This window comes from Sus scrofa, chromosome 1, assembly GCF_054392235.1.
Source record: "Sus scrofa isolate SSC_HxYL_T2T_F1_AM1 chromosome 1, Sscrofa_HxYL_maternal_Yorkshire_Landrace_v2.0, whole genome shotgun sequence".
NCBI lineage: Eukaryota > Metazoa > Chordata > Mammalia > Artiodactyla > Suidae > Sus > Sus scrofa.
Window position 1 is genome coordinate 76,500,842 of NC_139383.1, and position 24,101 is coordinate 76,524,942.

The window sequence follows — 24,101 nt, forward strand, 5'->3', positions numbered from 1 at the left end:
CATTAGGAGACACATATCACTGCACCAAGTCCCAAGAGCCCACAGTCTTAGTACCTGACAGTTCTGCATGACGTTACAATGGCCGAGTGCCCTGCAGTCCTCTGGACCAAAGAACCCACACTGATTTCCCATGGGCCACCTTTTCCTCAGGAATCCTAAAGGTGGGGCCAGGGTCATGAGCATGAAACCTGCACATTCTTAGGCCTGTGTTTGACTCAGTGCTGACACTGTCTTGAAACTCTTAATAATGTTTTAACAGAAGCCTCCACATTATTATTCTGCACTGAGCCCTGCAAATTATGTAGCCAGCCTGCCCTGAGGGGCACCTTTTCTGGGGAAACAGGCTCTTCATATAGCTGTTCTTGTTCTATGAAGGTTGAGTGGGCAGACTCTAGTCAGAGAGAGCCTGAGAACATTAAGTAATATATCCTCCCAGTTAAAGCCTTCTACCCCCTACTTCCCTTTTCCTTCTCAAAATTAGCTGTTGACTACCATTCAATCAAATAATTTTTTATCAAGCATCAGCCACTCTGTGCCAGGCAATGGTCAGCACACAAATGAATAAAACCTAGAGCCTCCTGGGAGGCACTCACAGTCTAGTGGCGGAGACAGATAAATACAAAATAAGTTTGACAGGGAAATGTTGAAACAGAGGAAGCTGTTCTTTTCTGGAAATTATTTAATTATGAAATCATAAATTATAGGCACATTCAAGTCCAGATGCCTCTTAGTTTTGCTTGGTCACATTCATTTTGCGTCTAATGGCAAGGAAGTGCCTTTCCAGGTTGCCACTGCTGTCAGTACAGCAAAACAATGCTATATGCAAGCTTGTCCAGACCTGGGGTTTAAAACTTCCATGTCACTGTTGTGGGGCCCTGACAAGTACCACAGCATCTGGCCCAGGAGCCTCTTGATGAAAATGAAAAAGTTCCCACATTATGGTTTTCCTCTAAATCAGGGATCTGTAAACTTTTTCTATAAGAGGTCAAACAGCAAATATTTTAGGCTTTACAGGCCTTACAGTTTCTGTTGCAATTCTTCACGGCCTGTTGTAGCTCAAAAGCAGCCAAAGACAATAAGTAAACAAATGGTCAGGGCTGCGTTCCAATAAAACTCCATTTACAAAAAGAGCCAGCAGGCTGGATTTGGCCTGTAAGACTGTAGTTTGCTGACCCCTGCTCTGTTTGATTCTAATTTGGATGTAGACTGGCTTAGAAGAGAGTGTTTACTTGAAATAACGCAAAAGACATAGATTATAATATCTAGGTAACAAACAACTTTGTCATCTGGGTAACTTGGGCAAATATCAGTCAGGTCCTAGCAGGATATGGTGGGAAGACTTGTGTAGAGAAACGATTTACAAAGGTGCAGACAGGGTTTAGGAAAGCAATGAGGAGTAAGGCAACCCCTATAGCTGGTAGCAACAGAGAATCCTCACAAACCCTGAGCCTGAAGAAGCAAGGAAGCAGAGGAGTTTGTGGAACCCAGAGAGGAAAACCATATGGAGAAAGTGTTTAATAGAGGAACACAATTAATCATATCATATCCAGTCCTCTTATATCCCCACCATGACTGTCGAACCCAAGGAGAAGCTACAGAAGAGGGAGGCTGTGGTTGGTTAACACAGATCAGCCTTCTGGGATGCAGAGCAGTAGGAGTAGGATGGAGAGTGGATCTGGAGAGGCCACTGGAAGTTCCCTTCCACAGCATCCTTTCAAGGAGATATTGAGACTTGACCAGGAATCATTCATTCATTCAGTGGCCTTTTGCATCTCACATGCCAGGCTCTGGGTTACAATTTAACATAGGACACAGCTGTGTAAACAAATAAATGCAATCAAGTTCAGCAAGGGCTCTCAAAGAAATCTTTATAGGGCACAATCAGGTCACAGAGAGAGAAAGGCCCCAGGTGTCACTCCGAAATAAATGCCAGAAAATACAAGTGTATCTTACAGGAAGCAGTCTCCACTGTGAGAAGCCCAAAAGTTTCATCAAAAAGATACCATAAATACAGTAGAAGCACTTAACCTGGGCTAACATACAAAAGTAACATCACAGATCAATAATAATGAATCCATATGGTGACTCAACATAATAAAACTATAGAATTATCTTAAGAATCCACAAGCAGTATCCATCTTGTGATCTAATTATTTCTCCGTTCCAAGAGTGTTGACCCCAACAAAGCTACATGCTTGACAGCTGGAACAGTGAATAATCTAAGTTGAGGGATCTCAGGTGGGGACAGGAGAGAAACATACGGCAGTGAGATGCCCTCAGCCGTACTTGGGCTTAACGCTTTGGCTGAGCTGTTTAAAAAACATTTCACATAAAGTAATGTTCTCATTGGAATCAGTCTGACAGCAGTTCGTGACTATTTCCCCGAGGAAACCACTAGCTTTTATCATCTCTTTCAATTATCATTTGTCTTAATTCTCTAGTGCAAGCATCAATATTTGTCCTTCAAAAATCCCACAAACAGAATTCTCTGAACACCTTAAAACAACAATGGTTGGTATTTTAACAAGGCAAAAAAAAAAAAAAAAAAAATTAAAAAAAAAAAACAATTTTATCATTATTTTACTCCAAACAATTCCCTAAATGCCAATACACTATTATCTGTGTACTTTAAATATCAAGTGGCTAGAATAAAGCTACCCCCATCATTCCCAGAAGGTGGGAACGTGGATTCCCAGTTCTGCCTGTTGCCCATGTGGTCTACAGAGAGGCAAAGGAGTTTAAGCAGAAGGTGGTGGGGGCTGGTCTGTGTGTTCCCGAGCCTAAAGAATGGGCTGCCACAAAGAAGTGTACTTTGCAGTCGGTGGTCTTGCCCATTACTTAAACCACCAGACCACTCATACAATGGAGCCCCTCCCCCAAAACATGCTGGCATCCCACAGAAGACAGGGTCCTGGATTTCTGAGGAAAGTAAGCAGCACTCCCCCCTTTTGTCTGTGAAGGATTTATCTGGCATTTTCTCCAGGAAATGTGCATTGAAAAGGGCTGCTTCTAATTAGGAGAAATGTTTTGATTACACAGAAAAAAATTCCCCAAAATTAATGTTAAGGACAGCAAAGGATTCTACGCACAGTTAATTCATATTGTTCAGAGGGGCTATTCTGCAGACATCTGAGAGTCTCTCCCCAAAGGATAAAAAGTGATCACAGAGTCAGTCCAAACCGGTGTACAGAGATAATGGATCTGGCTCGAAAAGCCTACAGCAAGCACAGCCATGAGGCTTTCACATATTTTTATAATTTATGACTTCAGAATCAAATTCGTTTCTTGAAAAAAGAAAATGATTCTTTCAAGCCAAAGAAACTGAATTCCAAGGTTTTACTATTAAAAGATAATGCAAAAAATAAAGCAATCTTTTCAAATACTCTTTTGCCTACCAGCCTACACGTATACACATAATAGAAATATATTAATTCAAGACCATAAGCCCCAAGCAAAACTGGTTGCACTGAATATGTTATATATATATATATTCACACACACACATATACATATGTGTGTATACATATACACATACACACAGACAGACCCACCCAGGACCTTTAAAGAAAGTCATCAATTCTGTCTTGTGCAAAAGCTTTTTTTTGCCTTGAAATTTGGAAGAACAGCTTCCTTCTTCACAGGCCATTTCCCCCATGCCCATGAATAACCTTAGGTAGGCCACACAGAAACTGTCAAACTAACAACAGTGCCACTATCTGCTATACAAGCAAGGTTTGTATAAGCATTTTTTAAAACTTCTTTTAAAATAAAAACCAAATATAGGGAGTTCCCATCATGACTCAGTGGTTAACGAATCCGACTAGGAACCATGAGGTGGCGGGTTCGATCCCTGGCCTTGCTCAGTGGGTTAAGGATCCAGCGTTGCCGTGAGCTGTGGTGAAGGTTGCAGATGCAGCTCGGATCCTGCGTTGCTGTGGCTGTGGCTGTGGCTGGCAGCTACAGCTCCAATTAGACCCCTAGCCTGGGAACCTCCTATGCCGCGGGAGCAGCCCTAGAAAAGGCAAAAAGACCAAAAAAAAAAAAAAATATATATATATATATATATATAATAAACCTAAAGAAAAAGTCTTATGGTCCATTCCTCTGTGTTTCAATGCTGCACATCTCTGGGGATAAAACTGCATGATGAGTGATTTAAATGATCAGTTTCTTGATTGTGATGATAATCGGTAGAGCATCTGGGATATTTTTATAAAGTTTTAATACTCCTAAATGCACATTCCTACAGCTAGTAAGCTCTTGAAAGGCTTTAAAACCGGCAATTTTCTGTTAGGAGAAATGGCTAACAATTGATTCTCTGCGTTACAGTTGTGCCCATGGAAAAGAATAAGGTTGGGAGTCCTTGACTCAAACTAAAAAATACGCTGAGCATGTGCGATGAGTTGATGGGGAAGCCTAAGCTTTATGGGAGAAACAAACCCAAAACAAGCAAAATATATTTATTTAGCAATTTTGCTGCAATTTTGTGCTAATTAAGAGCATCTGTTAGTGGGCAGGAAACAATGATTGAAGTAGGTTGTTTGTTCCTTTTTAAAAGGAGAAGGGGGAGGAAAAAAATGGTGCCTGGGCAGAGCATGAATCCAGGCACAGGGCAGAGCGTGTGAGCTTCAGCCTGCCTTTCCATAATGCCCTGAGATATTCATAGTTTTTAGGATTTTGTCTAAGTGTGACCAGGGGCTCCAAGAGTCTCTGGGATGGCAGCTCACATGTCTCTCCCCACAACCTCATGTAACTGGCCTTTCTCTCAGAATCAGCTCTGCTGCAGTAAGAACAAGGGTCAGTTATACACTTTACGGTGACATTTAAAATTGAGGTACCCCATGTAAAAATTTAATTTAAAAAAAATCTGTTTCGGAGTTCCCTTTGTGGCACAGCAGAAACGAAACCAACTAGAATCCACGAGAATGCAGATTCAATCCGTGGCCTCACTCACTGGGTTGGGGATCCGGCGCTGCTATGAGCTGTGGTGTAGGTTGCAGACGTGGCTCAGATTCCGCGATTGGCATAGCTGTGGTGTAGGCCAGCAGCTGTAGCTCTGATTCCATCCCTAGCCTGGGAACTTCCATATGTCATAGGTGTGGCCCTAAAAAGAAGAGGAAAAAAAAAAAAAAAAAAGAGAGAGACAAAAAACAAAACAACAAAAACGTCTGTTTCAGTTCTGGGTAACATGGGTAAGAACACCCTCACTGTGTGTCTGGCACTGAACACAGCAATAAAGCCTGGACAGAATGTACTGAGCAGCTATTCGAGGAATCTGAAAAGTAAATATTAGCAGACAGATTGGGGAAGAAGACCAGAATTCAAAGTACCAGGAATCGGCAGTAAGGTCACCACCGTTTTTCTTCTGGTATTTCCCCTTGGGCCCCCCACCCTCCAAGGCAGCTTCACACTGGAGGTGGGCATCCACGCAGACTGAGAGCTCCAAGAGGAGCCCCGAGTTCAGGCTAAGAAGGGCAGGGGTCTTCCAAAGTTCAGAGAAAGCAGGGGGGTCCACATTTTCCCCCAGCCCATCCTTGTATTTCCTCTCCTCCATTCTAGCCTTCCAGCTCCCAGGTAATCCCTCTGCAGTGGTGGAAGCCACAACAGGAGTCTACAGGCACCCAAAACTCTGAAGAAAGAGTTTCTTCTTCGATTTGAAGGTTGTGGCCCCAAAAGGGTAAAGTGACACCCCGCTGAGTATTTCTCTCTTATTGGGCAGCTTGGCCTTGGACTTGGTCATAGTCATAGGAAGGGTGTTGTAAAACACAGGCAGAACAGGGGTAACTAAAACCTAACCTTTCTAGCCAGAGGTTCAGAAACTGCAGAGAACTGGATAAGACATTTGGCCATGGATGCAGAACCCAGGCGATACAAACGGCCGAATGCAGTATGTCACTGTATAAGAGGCTTGAGCATTGCTAGACGTCCTGGAAACAATCTGCTACAGAAACCTAGTATGCAGGTGCATCTGATCCTGGATAGCACTGAGCTAACAGACAGATGTCCACCAGCTCCCAGGCTGGCCACTGGGTGTCATGCACATGGGACAGATCTGAAAAACACTGAAAAGATTTTGAAAAAAAGAACTGAAATTAAAATTACAACACATAGAAAGCTGGCTGGAGCTCGAGGCCTGCACCCAACCAGGTCAACTGCCTATAAAAACAAATATGCGGACATTATCTATAGTATTTAATACAGTTATTATACCATTTAATACATTATCTATAATATTTAATACAAAATGCCCAGAGTATAACCCAAAACTATTCAGCATACGAAGAATCAAGAAAATCTCAATTGGTGTGGAAAAAAGAAAATTGATAAATGCCAGTGCAGGCATGGCACAGATGTTGGAATTATCTGACAAAAACTTAAAGGCAACTATTACAGAAATACTCCAAGACATAAGAGTGTACACTCTTGAAACCAATGGAAAGACAGAAAGTCTCAGCAAAGAAACTGGATATATAAAGAGCCAAGTGGACCTTTAGACCTGAAATGTCCAAATAAACCAAAATAAAAATCTGAGTAGATGGACTCAAGAGCAAGATGAATATGACACAAGAAAAAGTCAGTGAACTTTAACACAGATCAACAGAGAATATCCAACTTGAACAACAAAGAGAAAAATGATTTGAAAAAACAAATGAAAAGAGCCTCAGGGACCTGTGGACAATAGCAAGAGGTCTAACATTCAGTCTTGGGAATCCCAGAGGAGGAAGAGAAAAGGATGCAGTGCAGAAAAAAGATTTAAAGATAGAATGGCTATTGGACAATAGACACAAACGTAAATGTTCAAGAAGCTCAGCAAATACCTAACAGAAAGACACAAAGAAATCCACACCCACACACATCACAAACTGCAGAAAAATAAAGACAACAACAACAAAAATGCTGTCTCTACTGATCTTGTGATAGACTTAATAGTGGGCCAGGGTCTAAACGGCTAGGTGGGAATTACAGAGTCAGCCCAGCCCTTAAGGAGTTTCTTACTCTAAGACCTCCTCCCTATTAAGGCCTAGCCCCACCTCTCCAAGTCCATCTGCTCCATGTCTCTGGCAGCAGACAGCACACAGGCTGAAGCCCAAATCCAGGGCACATTCTGAATCCTTTCCCCATCAATCTGCCACCTTTGTATCATTACACAGAGTGTAGGCTTCAAGGCAAGGGAACCAGAAATCAACCCTGATGAAGAAAAAATGCACTATTATTCAAGCAGGCCCTGATAACTTTTAGGAAGAAATTTTTTTAATAAAATAAAAAATAAAAGCACAAGGAGGAATAAATGCTCAGCTCTAGATTTATTCTCTAAATTATCCCAGTAAGTTAGAAAGAAATGCCAAATTTGAGTTGGGTTCTGGTCTTAAAATTACCTCTTTAATTCATTACGTTTTCTGTGTGTGGCAAAACAGTTCAAGTCTGGGTGAGATTGAAACACAGGGGGATGGCGAAGAGAATAAAACATATATATGTAATTTTAAGGTTTTATCATAGACAATAGAAAGAGACGCCAAATTCCTGGAGTAGATCCAGTGAAAGGCAGAGGTTTTCATTTGTTTTCATGATGTAGATACTCCAAAGCATTTCCGTACATAGTAGGCACTCAAATGTCAAATCATAGATCTCACTAGGGTTACACATCAACCAAGAAAAGAAAGGAGGAGTTTCATTTGTCTTATAAGAGAAAGATTATATAAGAATGTTTGCCTAAAAAAGCAAATAGGAATGTAGAAATAGCATTTATCACATTTTAAAGGATTCTCCCCCCTCTCCCTCCCCTTCCCTTCCACTCTTGCGTGCTCTATCTCTCTACTGCCCCCCAACCCCCGCCACCCCACACACACCTCCAGACATACACACACCCTATTCTAAACATATAAGGTGCTCAGACTTCCTGGGACTCAATCTTAGAAACTTAACATCTGAATCAGCACCACTCTGCTATGAGGTCATGGAATTACTTCAGTTTGAAAACTCCAGCCAGTTAACATCCCTCAAACATTTACCAACTCCCCAAACATTAGCTGCAAAGCCAGAGGAGACATGGAGTTAGCGGAGGGTGGGGAGAAGACAAAAAGGAGGGAGGAGGAAACAGGAAGTGGTGGGGGGGGCATGACAGGAAAGTGCATTGCTCCCTCAATACCTGCACAACCATCTCCATTCTCCCCACAAGTTTATCTGGGACCTAGAGTTGTCCATAAGTGGTATCCAGGACTCTCTGGTGGCTCTCAGCCCACATGAGTCCTCAAAACTTATGCCAAACCACCAGTCTCCCCATGGGTCCCCTCACTGTGATCCTGAGGCTGCCAGCCACATCCATAAAGATGCCCTGTTAGCCTCTCAGCCTTGGCCCCTAACAAGGCTCTGTGGCACAACATTGAGCAGGAAGCCTATCCGTGGTAAAGCTCAGAGCTGTCAAGCAGTTTCGTAGGGATGTGTTTCAGTTCTAGAGTCTAAGCAAGACATCATTTTTGTTATCAAAAAGAATTTAAATGTGTCACCCAGAATCACCAAGTGCAGGGGGACAGGGGTCCTGGCAAAAAGAACACATCCCAGAGACCACAGGAGCATCTGAGACGCAGAGCTTCAGCATCCAACAACCACTTCACAGGCTGACACGGGGAACAACACCTGCATGTGGCACAACACATGGATGAGACACAAAGCCGTGCCTGGATATCAACCACAGACACTGGATAGTGCTGGGGAAGTCTCCATGAATAGGACAGCCAAGGTGGGTGGGAGGGCAAGAGCAATGTGGGGTTGGAACCCCAGAAAAACCACACTCCATGGTTTAAGGGTATCATCAATTTCCTGATGAAGCTGTCACATCCTACCGAATATAAACCATTAGTTGCACACAACTATGACTGTATGTATATATGTGGGAATATATGTATGTGTTTCTCAGTGTTAAGTATATGTCCACTCATTATTTACTAACTCCTGCCATCTTTGTATTTCCATGTTCCATACTGCCCATATTGCCCCTCCCTGGCTCTTTTGATTGTGATATAATATCCGGTAACCTGAGTGAATCCTACTGACAATTAGAGATAAGACTCTGGTTCTTGGACATTCCTCACATGATTCTATATTTATAGAACATTTTTCTGTCTGAGTGCACTGTAAGTCATGGTGCCTGACAAGTAGAAGCAGCCCAATAAATGTTTCTTTTTCATCAGTGGGAGGCTGCCAGGGTGTAAAAACAAGGCAGAGGGAGTTGGCTGGACAACAAGGGAACCAAAAGCACTTAAGCTTCAAACCTAAATGGAAGGAGTGATCTGCAATCTTTATCACTAAATGGCCCTTTTCAGGAACATGAAGAATTGCTGAAGGAAGCAGACCCTTTTGGAGGTCAATTATTACCAGGTATATAGCTCTCTGGACTCAGAGTTCTTTGCTGAACAAGAGTGGGACTCTCCAAGGTTAGAAATGAAGCTGCCAAAATGTCATCTGACCTTGGCCCAGTCCTCTTCCCCCATTTCAGACGGGAAATAACAAGAGTAAAGGGGACAGATCATGCCAATAAATTTAGCAGAGCTAAGCTGATAAAAAATGTTGACCATATTTCTAAATTCTATGAGAAAGGAGGATGAACATTCCTTGCATTAGAGAAAAATAAACTTCCATCCACAAGGAAGAGCTTTAAAAACAAACAGCTTAGAGTTCAGAAGACAGAAACTATGTCTAGGTTTAAATTTTATTTCTCTCAAAAAGTAGAGTATCATTATACCAAAAAGGCCTTAAGGAGTTCCTACTGTGGTTCAGCAGGTTAAGAACCCAACTAGTATCCATAAGGATGCAGGTTCAATCCTTGGCCTCGCTCAGTGGATTATGGATTAAGGATCCAGCATTGCTGTAGCTATGGCACAGACTGGCAGCTGCAGCTCTGATTTAACCCCTAGCCTGGGAACTTCCATATGCCACAGGTGCAGCCCTAAAAAGTAAACAAACAAATTTTTTTTTTAAAAAATGTGTATCCATTATTAAAAAAAAAAAAAAAGACCTCAAGAGTGATCCAGACCAACTCCTGTGTATTATAATTGAAGAAAGTGAAGCTCAGCGAAGTTTCAAAATGACAGAAGTAGGCAGAGGCAGGGCTGTGACTCAGACCCAGACCTCTAGGAGGCAGTTCCATCCTTGCTCTGCTATGCCATGCTGCCTTCATCCCAGGGCCCAGAGTTTTATCTTCCCCATATCTTGTTTTCCTGCTAAGATAGACATTATATGCCTCAGAGCAACCTAGAAGGGCTTCTAAGGTAAAAACCACAAGGGCTGTCTTGCACTGATATACTCACTGATGTAATGAGAAAAAAATTTTTGAAATTACTTATCCATAAGATGTGGAATGCAGTAAAAAAAAATTAACCAGGGGTTCTAAAAATGTCATGGATGATGAATCGACAATGCGTTAAAAGGAGGATTAGAGAATCCGACTGCAACAGCTCTGGATGCTGTGGAGGTGTGGGTTCGACCCCTAGCCTGGGAGGGTGGGGTAAAGGATCTAGCATTGCCAGAGCTGCAGCAGAGGCTGCAGTTGCAGCTTGGATTCAATCCCTGGCCTAAGAAATTCCAGATGCTGCAGATGCAGCTATAAAAATAAAAACATATATATATATGTGTGTATATATATATATATATATATATATATAGAGAGAGAGAGAGAGAGAGAGAGAGAGAGAGAGAGAGAGGAGTATTGGAAAGTGTCAGAGTGCTGGGCAGGGGAAAGATTCAGGCTTTTGTGACGAATGGCAACAGTATACATAAGTTGAGGCAAGGTCCGCCTGGTCCCTGACTGACAGCAGGAAGATCAGATCTTGCCTCTTACCCCCACCAATCCACACTGGAAATATAGCATGAGTTCTTTTAACCTACTGAAATTTTGAGGATGTTTGTTTCTGCTGCATAAACTAGCCTATCCTGACAGATACAGCTTCCTAAAAGGCACTGGGTAAAATATGGTAATCATTGTTATGAATACATGCATCCCCACAGAGCCTTCCCAATGCCTTGCCATCAATGATCGAATGGTAGGCTACAACAGGCCATGGGTCTTATGGAGGTTTTCACATAAGGAAAGAAAAGACGTGTAACCAGAGAAAATTCATTGCCAAGAAAAGACTCCGGGAAGTTAGGAAGTAAGTGCTCAGATAAAGACCATACGGACAGTGATTTAAAAACAGATTCTATTCTCTGTTCTGTTTCCTGAGAGCATCCTGCCTCTAACATGCCAGGTCAAGCCTCTTTCCTCCTACCTAGGATTCTCTCCCTTAACTCCCTAGTCAGTTCAAATTCCACTTATTCTTCAAGGTCCAGTTTTAGTCCCACATATTTCCCCCAGATTTCTTAACCACTCAAACCTCTACTATGCACAAAATAAACTATACACACCGTGTGTTTTGGCAATGATTGCTTGTACTTCTTGTCTAATACCTCATTAGATGCCTGGTGTAGGCTGTTTCAAGTGTGTCAGTTTTATTACTCAAACCAGACTACAAGCCTTGTGAGGACACCATGTGTTTTACTTCTTTTACAGTCCCCCACGGAAATGATTGCAAGGGACATTTTTACATCGATTTAAATACCAGGGAGAAAAGAACATGACAGAATTCTTGGGATTGAGAACAATTCTGTTATTACTTTGGAAGAAGTAGGGCTTTATAATAATACCTTAATCTAGCTAAATAATATACCTTTATTTAAATGGAAATAAATTATTATCAACCTTAAATGTCTTTGGTTCAAATTAAAATGAAACTAGAGATGGCAAGCAGTGTAGCAGGAATCCTGAGAGAAACATTAAGAAAGCATTGTTGGAGTTCCCATCATGACTCAGTGGTTAACGAATCTGACTAGGAACCATGAGGTTGCAGGTTCGATCCCTGGCCTTGCTTAGTGGGTTAAGGACCCAGTGTTGCCGTGAGCTGTGGTGTAGGTCACAGACATGGCTCAGATCCTGTGTTCCTATGGTTGTGGCTAAGGCCAGCGGCTACAGCTCTAATTAGACCCCTAGCCTGGGAACCTCCATATGCCGCTGGAGTGGCCCTAGAAAGAGGCAAAAAAAAAAAAAAAAAAAAAAAAAAAAGCATTGTTGAGAACGTGATATTTTATTCAAAATTAACATTTGTTTTGACAGATTAAGAAGTTAATAAATATTTACATACCAGTTATAAAATTTAAACTGTACATATTCTATATCCTAAAATCATAAAGTCAGATTTGATTGAAGTCTATTTAAGAGACAGAGCTTTTCTATAAAACTGAAAATTTGTTTTCATAATTCCAAAGACTGTTGGCATGTGACCTTGAAACTATAAATATTTGTTACTGTAAATTTTGTTAAATGCAGAAAAAAAATCATTGCTCAGGTAGAGGTAAAAACTCTGTTTGCCATGGGAGGTTGAGCTCACAAAGCCTTGTAGAGACTGACCTTCTGATCCTAAGTGCCCTGATCTAGTTCTAATCATTCAATCTGTACAACAATGCTGTGAAGATCCTCTTAAAGGTAAAAAAATAAATGCATTCCTCACTGCAGGAATTTTTTTTATAGATAAAGAAACTCCAAAACGCTTCAGAATATAGTGCACAATTCTGATTTTCTTTGACATATACTATAGCAGAAGCACTCAACCTTGTCAGATGTACTGACACTGACTATTTTCTCTACCTGTGCACTCCTGCTGCTACGAATGTAGTCATATTTTTACCAGGAGTCATTTGGTTTGTTCCAAGACCAGTTTATATCAGTTGTACAACTTACTGGAATTATATAATTTAATCAAAATTTAGGTAAAATGATGAAATCTGTCCACAGAAAGAAAACGGGTTCACTTTTTTATAAAAACCCAACTCGAGAAAAGCTGGGCACTATTTTTAAATATTATTGCATTTGGCATGGGTGAAGTAACTGTAAAAAAAGAATAACAAAATCACTAAAATCCAGAGGTGTTCTGCACTCACATTACTTCACAAGTGTCAAATTCTTGCTCTACTTTGAAGAAACTAAAACTGGAAATGGTGGGTGATGCAGTTCAGATGGGTTTTTGCAAGAAAAGACGAGAACTCCAGCAAGGGGCCATCCTCAAACACAGGAATGGCAAACAAATGCACTTCCATATGTTTTAAGTTAAAACAGACTGTGTGTATACTTTTTTGCAATACTCTATTTTAACCACCTTCTATATAACTGACCAATTACCATGAATTGGTGACTATGGATATGAGCCCACTTGCTCATTATATGATTGTAGAGATTCTACAAATGCATAGTTAGAGTGTAATGTTACCAATTAACTTAGATGCTAGACTAATGTCGGTGCACAGCTGGCAAAACATAAACATAAAGCAGGACTGTGGACAAAGTAGAAGGCTGGAAGAGATAACCCATAAATTTCTTTTTAATAAACATATGCTTCTCAAGAAGCTATGAATTTTTCTGTCTTAAAAAATTTTTTTTGGCATTCAACATTTTTTACAGCATAGACAAGCACTTATTTACAAATGAAATGACATAAAAATCAACAGCAGAGAGAAACCACTGGCTACTATTTTGAAAATAAAACATGGCTCTCCTCCAAGCTGTAACTTGAGACCAAGGCAAACAGAACAGGCCATCAGTAGAATTGCACATCTCAGCACCATGTCCCAGCACCAGGCCAGGCCTGGGCTGGTCCCAACCCCATGTGCTGTGGCCAGGACTTTGGGCTCCACCTCTGGGGGCTCAGCCCAGCCAGCAGTGAGGCAATTCCAGCCCACAAAAGCGCATCACACAGGGACACCTCTCACTTAGAGGTGAACACTGGTTATTGAAACATTTACCCCAACCTTAGGAATCAACCATCCCAGTCATAACTCAACATGTCTTAACCCAGCACTTATGCCTCCTTAAGGGAGGGAACTGTCCCTCCCAGGAGGCCTGGGGTAGAGGAGGCTGATATACCTGTATTCTAAAAACCCCTATGAGTGATTCTGATCCACTCTTGGATTAAGAATTTTTGTGAAGCCCAAGAACCCCCTGAAATCAACTGTCAATGAAGTGTATGCAAACAGATGTTCAGTATTCTTGAATGCTTATCCATAGCTTTCATCTAATTGTCTTCATCAAATTTTCATAGCTCAAAAAAATGTGAAGAATCACTATACTGAACTCAGTTCAAGCCTTCGCCACCCTAGTTGTCGACACAGTCCAGAGGAAATTTGAGAAGAAGCTGAACACAAGGATTCCCTGTACAGAGTCTTCCTGTTACATTTTTTTTTTTTTTTTGCGCTAATGTTTTTTTCCTTCCAAACTCCAATCTGTTCCTATTTCTTCACTTCTATTTTTAAATTGAAAATTTTGGGTTTCAAAATAACTATAATCTAACAACTCCTCAGATAAAGACACAGAAAATTAAATTTCCAATTTCTTACTCTATTTCTCCCACCCCTATATGGTTTTCTTATTAAAACGTTTTTTTTTTTTAAGCCTTAAGAGCACTTTTGATCTGTTTTTCCTATTAAATTAATGACTTGACCAAATACATGTGACTTTATTTTAATTATCAGCATCCTGGCTTGCCTATATTTTTATTTTTTTTTTTTTTTTTTTTTTTTTTTTTTTTTTTAAATTAAATTTTATTTTCCCACTGTACAGCAAGGGGGTCAGGTTATCCTTACATGTATAAATTACAATTACAGTTTTTCCCCCACCATTTCTTCTGTTGCAACATGAGTATCTAGACATAGTTCTCAATGCTATTCAGCGGGATCTCCTTGTAAATCTATTCTACGTTGTGACTGATAAGCCCAAGCTCCCGATCCCTCCCACTCCCTCCCCCTCCCATCAGGCAACCACAAGTCTCTTCTCCAAGTCCATGATTGATTTTCTTTTCTGAGGAGATGTTCATTTGTGCTGGATATTAGATTCCAGTTATAAGTGATGTCATATGGTATTTGTCTTTGTCTTTCTGGCTCATTTCACTCAGTATGAGATTCTCTAGTTCCATCCATGTTGCTGCAAATGGCATGATGTCATCCTTTTTTATGGCTGAGTAGTATTCCATCGTGTATATATACCACATCTTCCGAATCCAATCCTCTGTCGATGGACATTTGGATTGTTTCCATGTCCTGGCTATTGTGAATAGTGCTGCAATGAACATGCGGGTGCATGTGTCTCTTTTAAGTAGAGCTTTGTCCGGATAGATGCCCAAGAGTGGGATTGCAGGGTCATATGGAAGTTCTATGTATAGATTTCTAAGGTATCTCCAAACTGTTCTCCATAGTGGCTGTACCAGTTTACATTCCCACCAACAGTGCAGGAGGGTTCCCTTTTCTCCACAGCCCCTCCAGCACTTGTTATTTGTGGATTTATTAATGATGGCCATTCTGACTGGTGTGAGGTGGTATCTCATGGTAGTTTTGATTTGCATTTCTCTTATAATCAGCGATGTTGAGCATTTTTTCATGTGTTTGTTGGCCATCTGTATATCTTCCTTGGAGAAATGTCTATTCAGGTCTTTTGCCCATTTTTCCATTGATTGATTGGTTTTTTTGCTGTTGAGTTGTATAAGTTGCTTGTATATTCTAGAGATTAAGCCCTTGTCAGTTGCATCATTTGAAACTATTTTCTCCCATTCTGTAAGTTGTCTTTTTGTTTTCTTTTTGGTTTCCTTTGCTGTGCAAAAGCTTTTCAGTTTGATGAGGTCCCATGGGTTTATTTTTGCTCTAGTTTCTATTGCTTTGGGAGACTGACCTGAGAAAATATTCATGATGTTGATGTCAGAGAGTGTTTTGCCTATGTTTTCTTCTAGGAGTTTGATGGTGTCCTGTCGTATATTTAAGTCTTTCAGCCATTTGGAGTTTATTTTTGTGCATGGTGTGAGGGTGTGTTCTAGTTTCATTGCTTTGCATACAGCTGTCCAGGTTTCCCAGCAATGCTTGCTGAATAGACTTTCCTTTTCCCATTTGATGTTCTTGCCTCCCTTGTCAAAGATTAATTGACCATAGGTGTCAGGGTTAATTTCCAGATTCTCTATTCTGTTCCATTGGTCTGTCTGTCTGTTTTGATACCAGTACCACACTGTTTTGATGACTGTGGCTTTGTAGTATTTCTTGAAGTCTGGGAGAGTGATGCCTCCTGCTTGGTTTTTGTTTCTCAGGATTGCTTTGGCGATTCTGGGTCTTTTGTGGTTCCATATAAATGTTTGGATTGTTTGTTCTAGTTCTGTGAAAAATGTCATGGGTAATTTGATAGGGATTGCATTGAATCTGTAGATTGCTTTGGGTAGGATGGCCATTTTCACAATATTGATTTTTCCAATCCATGAACATGGAATATCTTTCCATTTTTTTACATCTTCTTTGATTTCTTTGATTAAGGTTTTATAGTTCTCGGCATATAGGTCCTTTACCTCTTTGGTTAGGTGTATTCCGAGGTATTTGATTTTGTGAGGTACAATTTTAAAAGGTATCGTATTTTTGTATTCCTTTTCTAATGCTTCATTGCTGGTATACAGAAATGCAACTGACTTCTGAATGTTAATCTTATATCCTGCCACTTTGCTGAATTTATTAATCAGTTCAAGGAGTTTTGGGGTTGAGTCCTTAGGGTTTTCTAGGTATAGAATCATGTCATCTGCATACAGTGACAGTTTGATCTCTTCTCTTCCTATATGGATGCCTTTGATTTCTTTTGTTTGTCTAATTGCTGTGGCTAAGACTTCCAAAACTATGTTGAAGAGCAGTGGTGAGAGTGGGCATCCCTGTCTTGTTCCAGATTTGAGTGAGAAGGCTTTCAGTTTTTCCCCATTGAGGATTATATTTGCTATGGGTTTATCATAAATGGCTTTGATTATATTCAGGAATGTTCCCTCTATACCCACTTTGGCGAGGGTCTTGATCATGAATGGATGTTGAACTTTGTCAAATGCTTTTTCTGCATCTATTGAGATGATCATATGATTTTTGACTTTTTTTTTGTTAATGTGGTGTATGATGTTGATTGATTTGCGTATGTTGAACCATCCTTGTGAACCTGGGATGAACCCAACCTGGTCATGGTGTATAATTTTTTTGATATGTTGTTGGATTCGGTTGGCTAAGATTTTGTTGAGAAGTTTTGCATCTATATTCATCAATGATATTGGGCGATAGTTTTCTTTTTTGAAGAGGTCATAAAATCACTCCCTACAAATAAAAGCCCAGGACCAGATGGCTTCACAGGTGAATTCTATCAAACATATAAAGAGGAATTGGTGCCCATCCTCCTTAAACTCTTTCAAAAGGTTGAAGAAGAAGGAATACTCCCAAAGACATTCTATGAGGCCACCATCACCCTCATTCCAAAACCTGGCTTGCCTATATTTTTAAAATAACAAATTATACATAGAGATAGTACTCTTCTTTTTTTTTTTTTCCCTGTTCCTTGTCTGGATACATCACCATAACAAGGAAGGATACAATGTTGTATGTGTTAAACAGGCTCCAATCTATGCTAGTGGTTTGGTTTTATAAATAAGAACATTCCCTATCCAGGAAGAAGGCCTAGGCACTCAGATTTTCCAAAACAATTCTCTGTATCCGGGGTACCCAAATAAATTCAAGCACTACAGTTTCAAAACCGACGTAGCTGTCTGCTTCTGACTGAGGTTAATGTCCTCTAAGTGCGCATTAGTTAAATAAGCCATTTTTTTACTATTTCTGTACAAAATGAATATTCACTATTCAAAAGAACATTCCCTATCATAATTATATAATCAGTTCAAATTTGTTCTTAAGCAATATAAGGCATGCTTGAAATTCCAACCTGACAAAATAGCTGAAAGTAAGCATTAAAATATATTATTTGACTTGGAAAATATCCAATGGGAAGCCTTTATATCAAACTTAACCTTAACAGTAATCAACTGAGACCCAGATTTCAGCATGGAGGTAGGTAGCCATTGTATAGCATAGAAACAATACTAACTCACTCAGCCAAGCTGGGTTATAATCTCTATTTACCTTGAATCAATTGTTTAAACAGATTTTTTTTCTTGGTGGAATGGAAATAACATCCACTTCACACATAGAGCCACTATGAGAACCATAACATCAGAGCAAGCCATTGTAAGCTGGGAGGAGTTGTACAAAAGCAAGATATTGGTATAACTGCTGTTCCCTTTAACAAAAATGCTCTCCAAATTGTACAGGATGTTCCCTGAACAAAAGTCATTATGAATAAGGTGACAAGGGTCATGTGGGTAAACATGAAGGTGAGAAAGAAGAAAGAGCCAAGGTAGCTAAGCAAAAGAACTCACTCATAGTAAAGGTGCAATGGGCTGACCAGTATCTAGCCACCTCTTTTGACAAACCCCTGGTGCTCTGGGTCAGTGCTCTACGCAAAAAAAATGGCACTGGGGGCCAGCAAGTTCGGAGCAATGGCAGCTTGGGCATCCCCCTTATCGGGCAAACAGCCAGTTGCTGGGTTCTCAATGTGGAGTTGCATGTGTCTGATTCCACAATGCATCTGCCAGGCCTGGGAAACTGATGGGAGAGTGAGCATCAAGCAGTTCACCAGTAGCCAAGTGACCACTCCTGAGAGGTCAAGCCAGGTACTTCCTAGAGAAGCAAGCATGTGGACTCCAGCTTTCTGTTGAGTCCGCTCATGCCCATTAGCGAGCACCATCAGGCTGGGGTCCCAGGGCTCTCTCACGGTCAATTTATCTTCATCTGGACAGAGCAAAGCATGTTCAAAGCATGTGGTTTCACACCTGCCATTCACTCCATGGGCTTCTGAACATTTTTTTTTATCTGAGATATAATTCACACATGATAAAATTTACCACTTTTTTTTTTTGTCTTTTTTGTCTTTTGTCTTTTTGTTGTTGTTGTTGTTGTTGTTGTTGTTGCTATTTCTTGGGCCGCTCCCGCGGCATATGGAGGTTCCCAGGCTAGGGGTTGAATCGGAGCTGTAGCCACCGGCCTACACCAGAGCCACAGCAACGTGGGATCCGAGCCGCGTCTGCAACCTACACCACAGCTCACGGCAACGCCGGATCCTTAACCCACTGAGCAAGGGCAGGGACCGAACCCGCAACCTCATGGTTCCTAGTCGGATTCGTTAACCACTGCGCCACGACGGGAACTCCAAAATTTACCATTTTAAAGCAAACAATTATGTGGCTTTTAACATATGCATAGATTAAACAACCATCGCCACTAATTCCAGAATATTTTCATGATCTCAAAAAGAAAATAAAACCGGGAGTTCCCATTGTGGTTCAGCAGTTAACAAACCCAACTAGCAACCATGAGGACATGAGTTTGATCCCTGGCTTTGTTCAGTGGGTTAAGGATGTACAACCTATACCACAGCTCATGGTGCTGCCATGAGCTGTGGTACAGGTTGCAGATGTGGCTGGGATCCCGCGTAGCTGTGGCATAGGCCAGTGGCTACAGCTCTGATTGGACCCCTAGCCTGGGAACCTCCATATGTTGAGGGTGCAGCCCTAAAAAGACAGAAAAAAAAAAGAAAAAAGAAAGAAAAGGAAAGAAAAACAGGGAGTTCTCACTGTGGCTCAGTGGGTCAATGATTTGTCTTGTCTCTGTGAAGGCACGAGTTCGATCCCTAGCCTAACGCAGTGGGTTGAGGATACAGGTTAAGGACCCAGTGTTGCTGCAACTGTGGCATAGTTGCAGCTCTGGCTCATATCCAATTCCTGGCCCAGGAAATTCCATATGCCACGGAGGCAGCCAGAAAAGAAAAGAAAAACATTCCCGGTAGCAGTCATTGCCCATTCCCCTCTTCCACCAGCCCTTAGCAGCCACTCATCTATTCCTGTCCCTATAGATTTGCCTATTCTGGTTATTTCATTAAAATGGAGCAAAAAAAAAAAAAAAATGCAGCCTTTTGCGACTGTTTCCTCTCACTTAGCATACATACTGTTTCAAGGGTCATCCACACTGTAGCATGTAACGTGACCTCATACTTTTTATAGCTGAATAATATCCTATGATACTGATACACGATATTCTGTGGATGCATTCATCATTTGATGGACATTTGGGTTGCTTTCAACTTATAGCTATTATGAATAGTGCTGCTATAAACATTCATTTACATTATTCACATGTTTTCAATTGTCTTGGGTATAGACCTAGCTGTGCCACTTTGGGGTCATTTCCGGGCACTCTTAAACCCTAAAGTTCATGTTACTACCCTCTGTGTAAACTAATTTCCATGGCAAACAGAAGGAAAGAGCTTGCCAGAGATTCCCCAAATCCAAAGGAAGTAATGAAGACACATATAAAGAAAAAAGGAGGTTCTGCATGAAGCAATACATTATTGTTGCCAAAATGTCACTAATAATGTATTTACCCTCTGTCATAAAGCAGCAGTAGCCATCATGAGGATGGGGGGACCAGCACTGGACCCACATTGGCACAATCAACATGTAATGAGTGCTTACAACATACATCCAAGGCACTGTGCTGAGCACATTATATGGATTGCCTAATAGTAAAGAGGATGTAAGAAACATGATTTTTAAAAACAAACACTGATTGCAACTAATTCTGCCTTCCTGCCAGAGTGGCATAATTCATCTCTATGCCAAGCCTAGAAGGAGAAGAGAAAACTAAATTGCCTGAGTAAGAAAATGACATGCATTTGGGATCTGTTTGCTGTAAGCTCAAGCAAATAGGGTGGGGAGTGATGGTTTGAAGGCTTGAAAATGGAAGAAAGGGACCGGTGTATAGATAAAAGAAGGCAAGATCAATGGTATAGGAGCCTAGGAAGAAGAGACAGCCAGTAAGAAATTGCCAGTGGGTAAGAAATCTTTAATCAATTTTAAGTTGATTTTTGATTTGAACTTCATTGACATTTCCCTCTATTATCCTGAGACCTTTGGTAATGCCTGTGTTATGGGTGATAAAAGAAGTGGTCAGTGCAGAACAGACAGGAAAACGCAGTGCCAGAGGTGAAATACTGAGCTAGGAGAGTGATCAGAAAATATAAGCCCCGGATATTATCAGAGCTTTGAGGGGAGGAAAGGAACCAGACCTCTAACAGCACATGCTCAAACCATTTTAATTTAAGTATTAAATAAAGCGTGAATCTAGAAGCTGAAAAAGAGGGGGTCGTCTGTCATAATTTCAACAAATCTATATGTGTGTTAGAAAATGTGGGTAACAGGAAGTAGTAAGCAAACATCAGGATTTGAACCACTTTAACATTCACTACATGGCAATAGCCTCAAAACAAAGACCTTGCCGACTTTATGATGACATTCCCATGAATGGCTAGAGAGAACCAAACATGTTCTCGGTATCCCTGTTGGAAGCCTAGGACAATTCTTCCCATGCTGCAGGTGGCAAAACTCTAGCATAGAAGTCTCATGCACTGGATTGGGGCCCCTGCAGGTCAGTGGTCACCCCCACCTGAAACAGTCACAGTTAGGTGACCCTAAGGCTACTTCCACAGCAGGGGATGGCAAATGCTTTCTGTAGATAGTCAGATAGTAAATATTTTAGACTTTGTGAGCAGAGAGACAAATTCAAGGGTATTAAGTAGGTACTTCATAAGAGAGAAGACAAATGTCTATAGGCAACTCCCCTAGCACAGTGGCCCCCCTCCTACCACCCTCTTAAATTGTAAGCTTCTGAAAGCCTATATTCTGCATAATACTACATGCAGTACTTAGATTTAGTTTATTGTGTTGGTTAAATTGAGTTTGTCTTCAAAATGCATATACGGTACCAAGCATAATAATATGCAATAGTTATTAGACTAAAATGTGGAAGACAGAACCAGAAAAACTGTTTAGCAATTAGCTCTTTAACTCATAATTACTCCACTGGCCTCCCCGAACTAAAACAGTAGCAGAGTTACAGTAACTGGCAGTTAATAGGTGATTTGTAAACATTCTTTTGAGTGAAATTTGTATTTCAAATGCTTGGAAACACATTTTATACAGTCAACCATAACAATAACCAAAATTATTTAATAGCAATGTTTTAAAAGATATTTGTAATTGGTTTTGAGAGAAAAAAATGCACAAACTGAAATGAACAGGTAAGCCTTAATAATCTTACAATCAATGAGTGATATGAGGATTAAATTTATAATAAAAGTGCTAATAAAAATTTTATATTTACTTCTGGCTTTTATTTAATATAAAAAATATACCTGGCACCTCTGATGGCTAAGCATATTATGTATGCTTTAAATTTCAAGAATGATAAAGGAAGCATTAAAAATTCCAATGAAGGAGTTAACGTTGTGGTGCAGTGGTTAACGAATCTGACTAGGAACCATGAGGTTGCAGGTTCAATCCCTGGCCTTGCTCAGTGGGTTGGGGATCCGGCGTTGCCGTGAGCTATGGTGTAGGTCGAAGATGCGGCTCGGATCCCACATTGCTGTGGCTCTGGCATAGGCCAGCAACTGCAGCTCTGATTTGACCCCTAGCCTGGGAACCTCCATATGCCTAGAAAAGGCCAAAAGACAGACAAACAAATAAACAAAAAATTCCAATGAAGATTGTGCTTTACACAGACACAGGTGCCCAAACCTCTTGATGGTCAGGGCCCAGTATCACAGCCAGCGATATAAAGCTCAACAGAGACAATCTTCATTCATGGAACTATTTCCACAGGCCAGGTGTTTGCACCTCAACACTCTCCTTTAATCTTCATGAGTTAAGTACTACTACTTTTTTTTACAGAGGAGGAAACAGGTTAAAACCAGTTATGCCACTTGTCTACATTCAGGAAGTAGGGGAGCAGAATTTAAACTTCTGCCCTCAAGTGCAAAATTACAAGCCCATATTAGAGGCAAGGCTGCATCATAATATTTTCATGACATTTTCAAATCCACATAAATAGGTCTCCTAGGACCTTACTAGATACTTGGCTTCTCCAGATTCTACCCCCAAAACTGGTGAATGAAGAGGCCTTCTTCCACATGTGACCAAATTGCTCTGCACTCAATGGGCATGTGTTTTGCTAATTAGGATTTTTGTGTGTGTCTCTTCAGGGCCACACCTGTGACATGTGGAAGTTCCCAGTCTAGGAATCAAATCAGAGCCATAGCTGGCGGCATACACCACAGCCACAGCAACAGAGGATTTGAGCCATGTCTGTGACCTACAACACAGCTCATGGCAACGCTGGATCCTTAACCCAGTGAGCGAGGCCAGGGATGGAACCTGCATCCTCATGGATACTAGTCAGGTTCATTACTGCTGAGCCATGACGGGAACTCCCTAATCAGGATTTTTAATTGATTTGCTGTGCTCCACTCAAAGTAGACAAAAAATCAACTAAAAATACTTATATTGTGCACAATAGCAAACACTTTACAACATGAAATTTGTCTCTGATTTGTGGCCAGATTCTGAAAATACGCTTGGAAGTCTTTCATCTAGCTCTAACTAAAAATGAGTAAGTGATGGCCATGAAGCTGCATTTAAACATGGAGTTTGATTCATCTCATCAGAGGCCTTCAGTTCATGTACAGTCATGGCTTTATAACTTGCTGTTTTTTCCCCCCAGAAAAAAGACCTGCATCATACCGTCACTGCTCTGCATAAAGAATCTAACATAAACAATGTCAATGGGAATCACTATACTTAACAAACCCCAACACACACCACAGCACTGTTTATAAGATATAAATTGCATCTTGTTTTATTTCACTGTTCTGCTAAATTCAGATGTCTGCTTCATTTTAGATCTACGTCCCCTGAAAAGAGCCTCCCATGCTTTATTCAGTACTGCCAAATGTGCGAATTCAGCAAGACATTTGAAACGGCGAGCATGAAACATGACCTAGACCATGTCCATTTAGATACGGATGATTGAAGGGTCATCATACTGGGGCGACCATAAGTGCTGCTCACCAAACATTTCCTGACTTCCAGGCACATGGCAGACCTCTGGCCTCCTGCACTGAGTAGGGCCCAGCTGCCCTCTGGCCATTGGATCACAAGCAGGAGTACTGCATCTGGCTTCTGGCCAGGGCATCTAATAGTACCTCACAAGACCCTCCAGAGCACCCACCCCTCTACGAGAGGGGTCCAGAGAGAGAGGATAAAGACAGCACAGAGTCGCACCCCAACCCTGCCAACCAGTGATGG

General features: G+C 41.0%; 1 protein-coding gene and 1 long non-coding RNA gene across 7 annotated transcripts in view; both read right to left on the reverse strand.

Annotated features, from left to right (window-relative positions):
• METTL24 (methyltransferase like 24) overlaps positions 1–24,101 on the reverse strand; it is a 150,642-nt gene that overhangs the window by 114,677 nt on the left and 11,864 nt on the right. The gene's annotated exons all lie outside the window — the stretch shown is intronic.
• LOC146406153 (uncharacterized) lies at positions 14,254–23,516 on the reverse strand. Its single transcript, XR_014807341.1, has 3 exons — positions 19,125–23,516; positions 17,335–18,811; positions 14,254–14,554 (listed from the first exon to the last, which is right to left on the reverse strand). It is a non-coding gene; the product is annotated as an uncharacterized LOC146406153 (long non-coding RNA).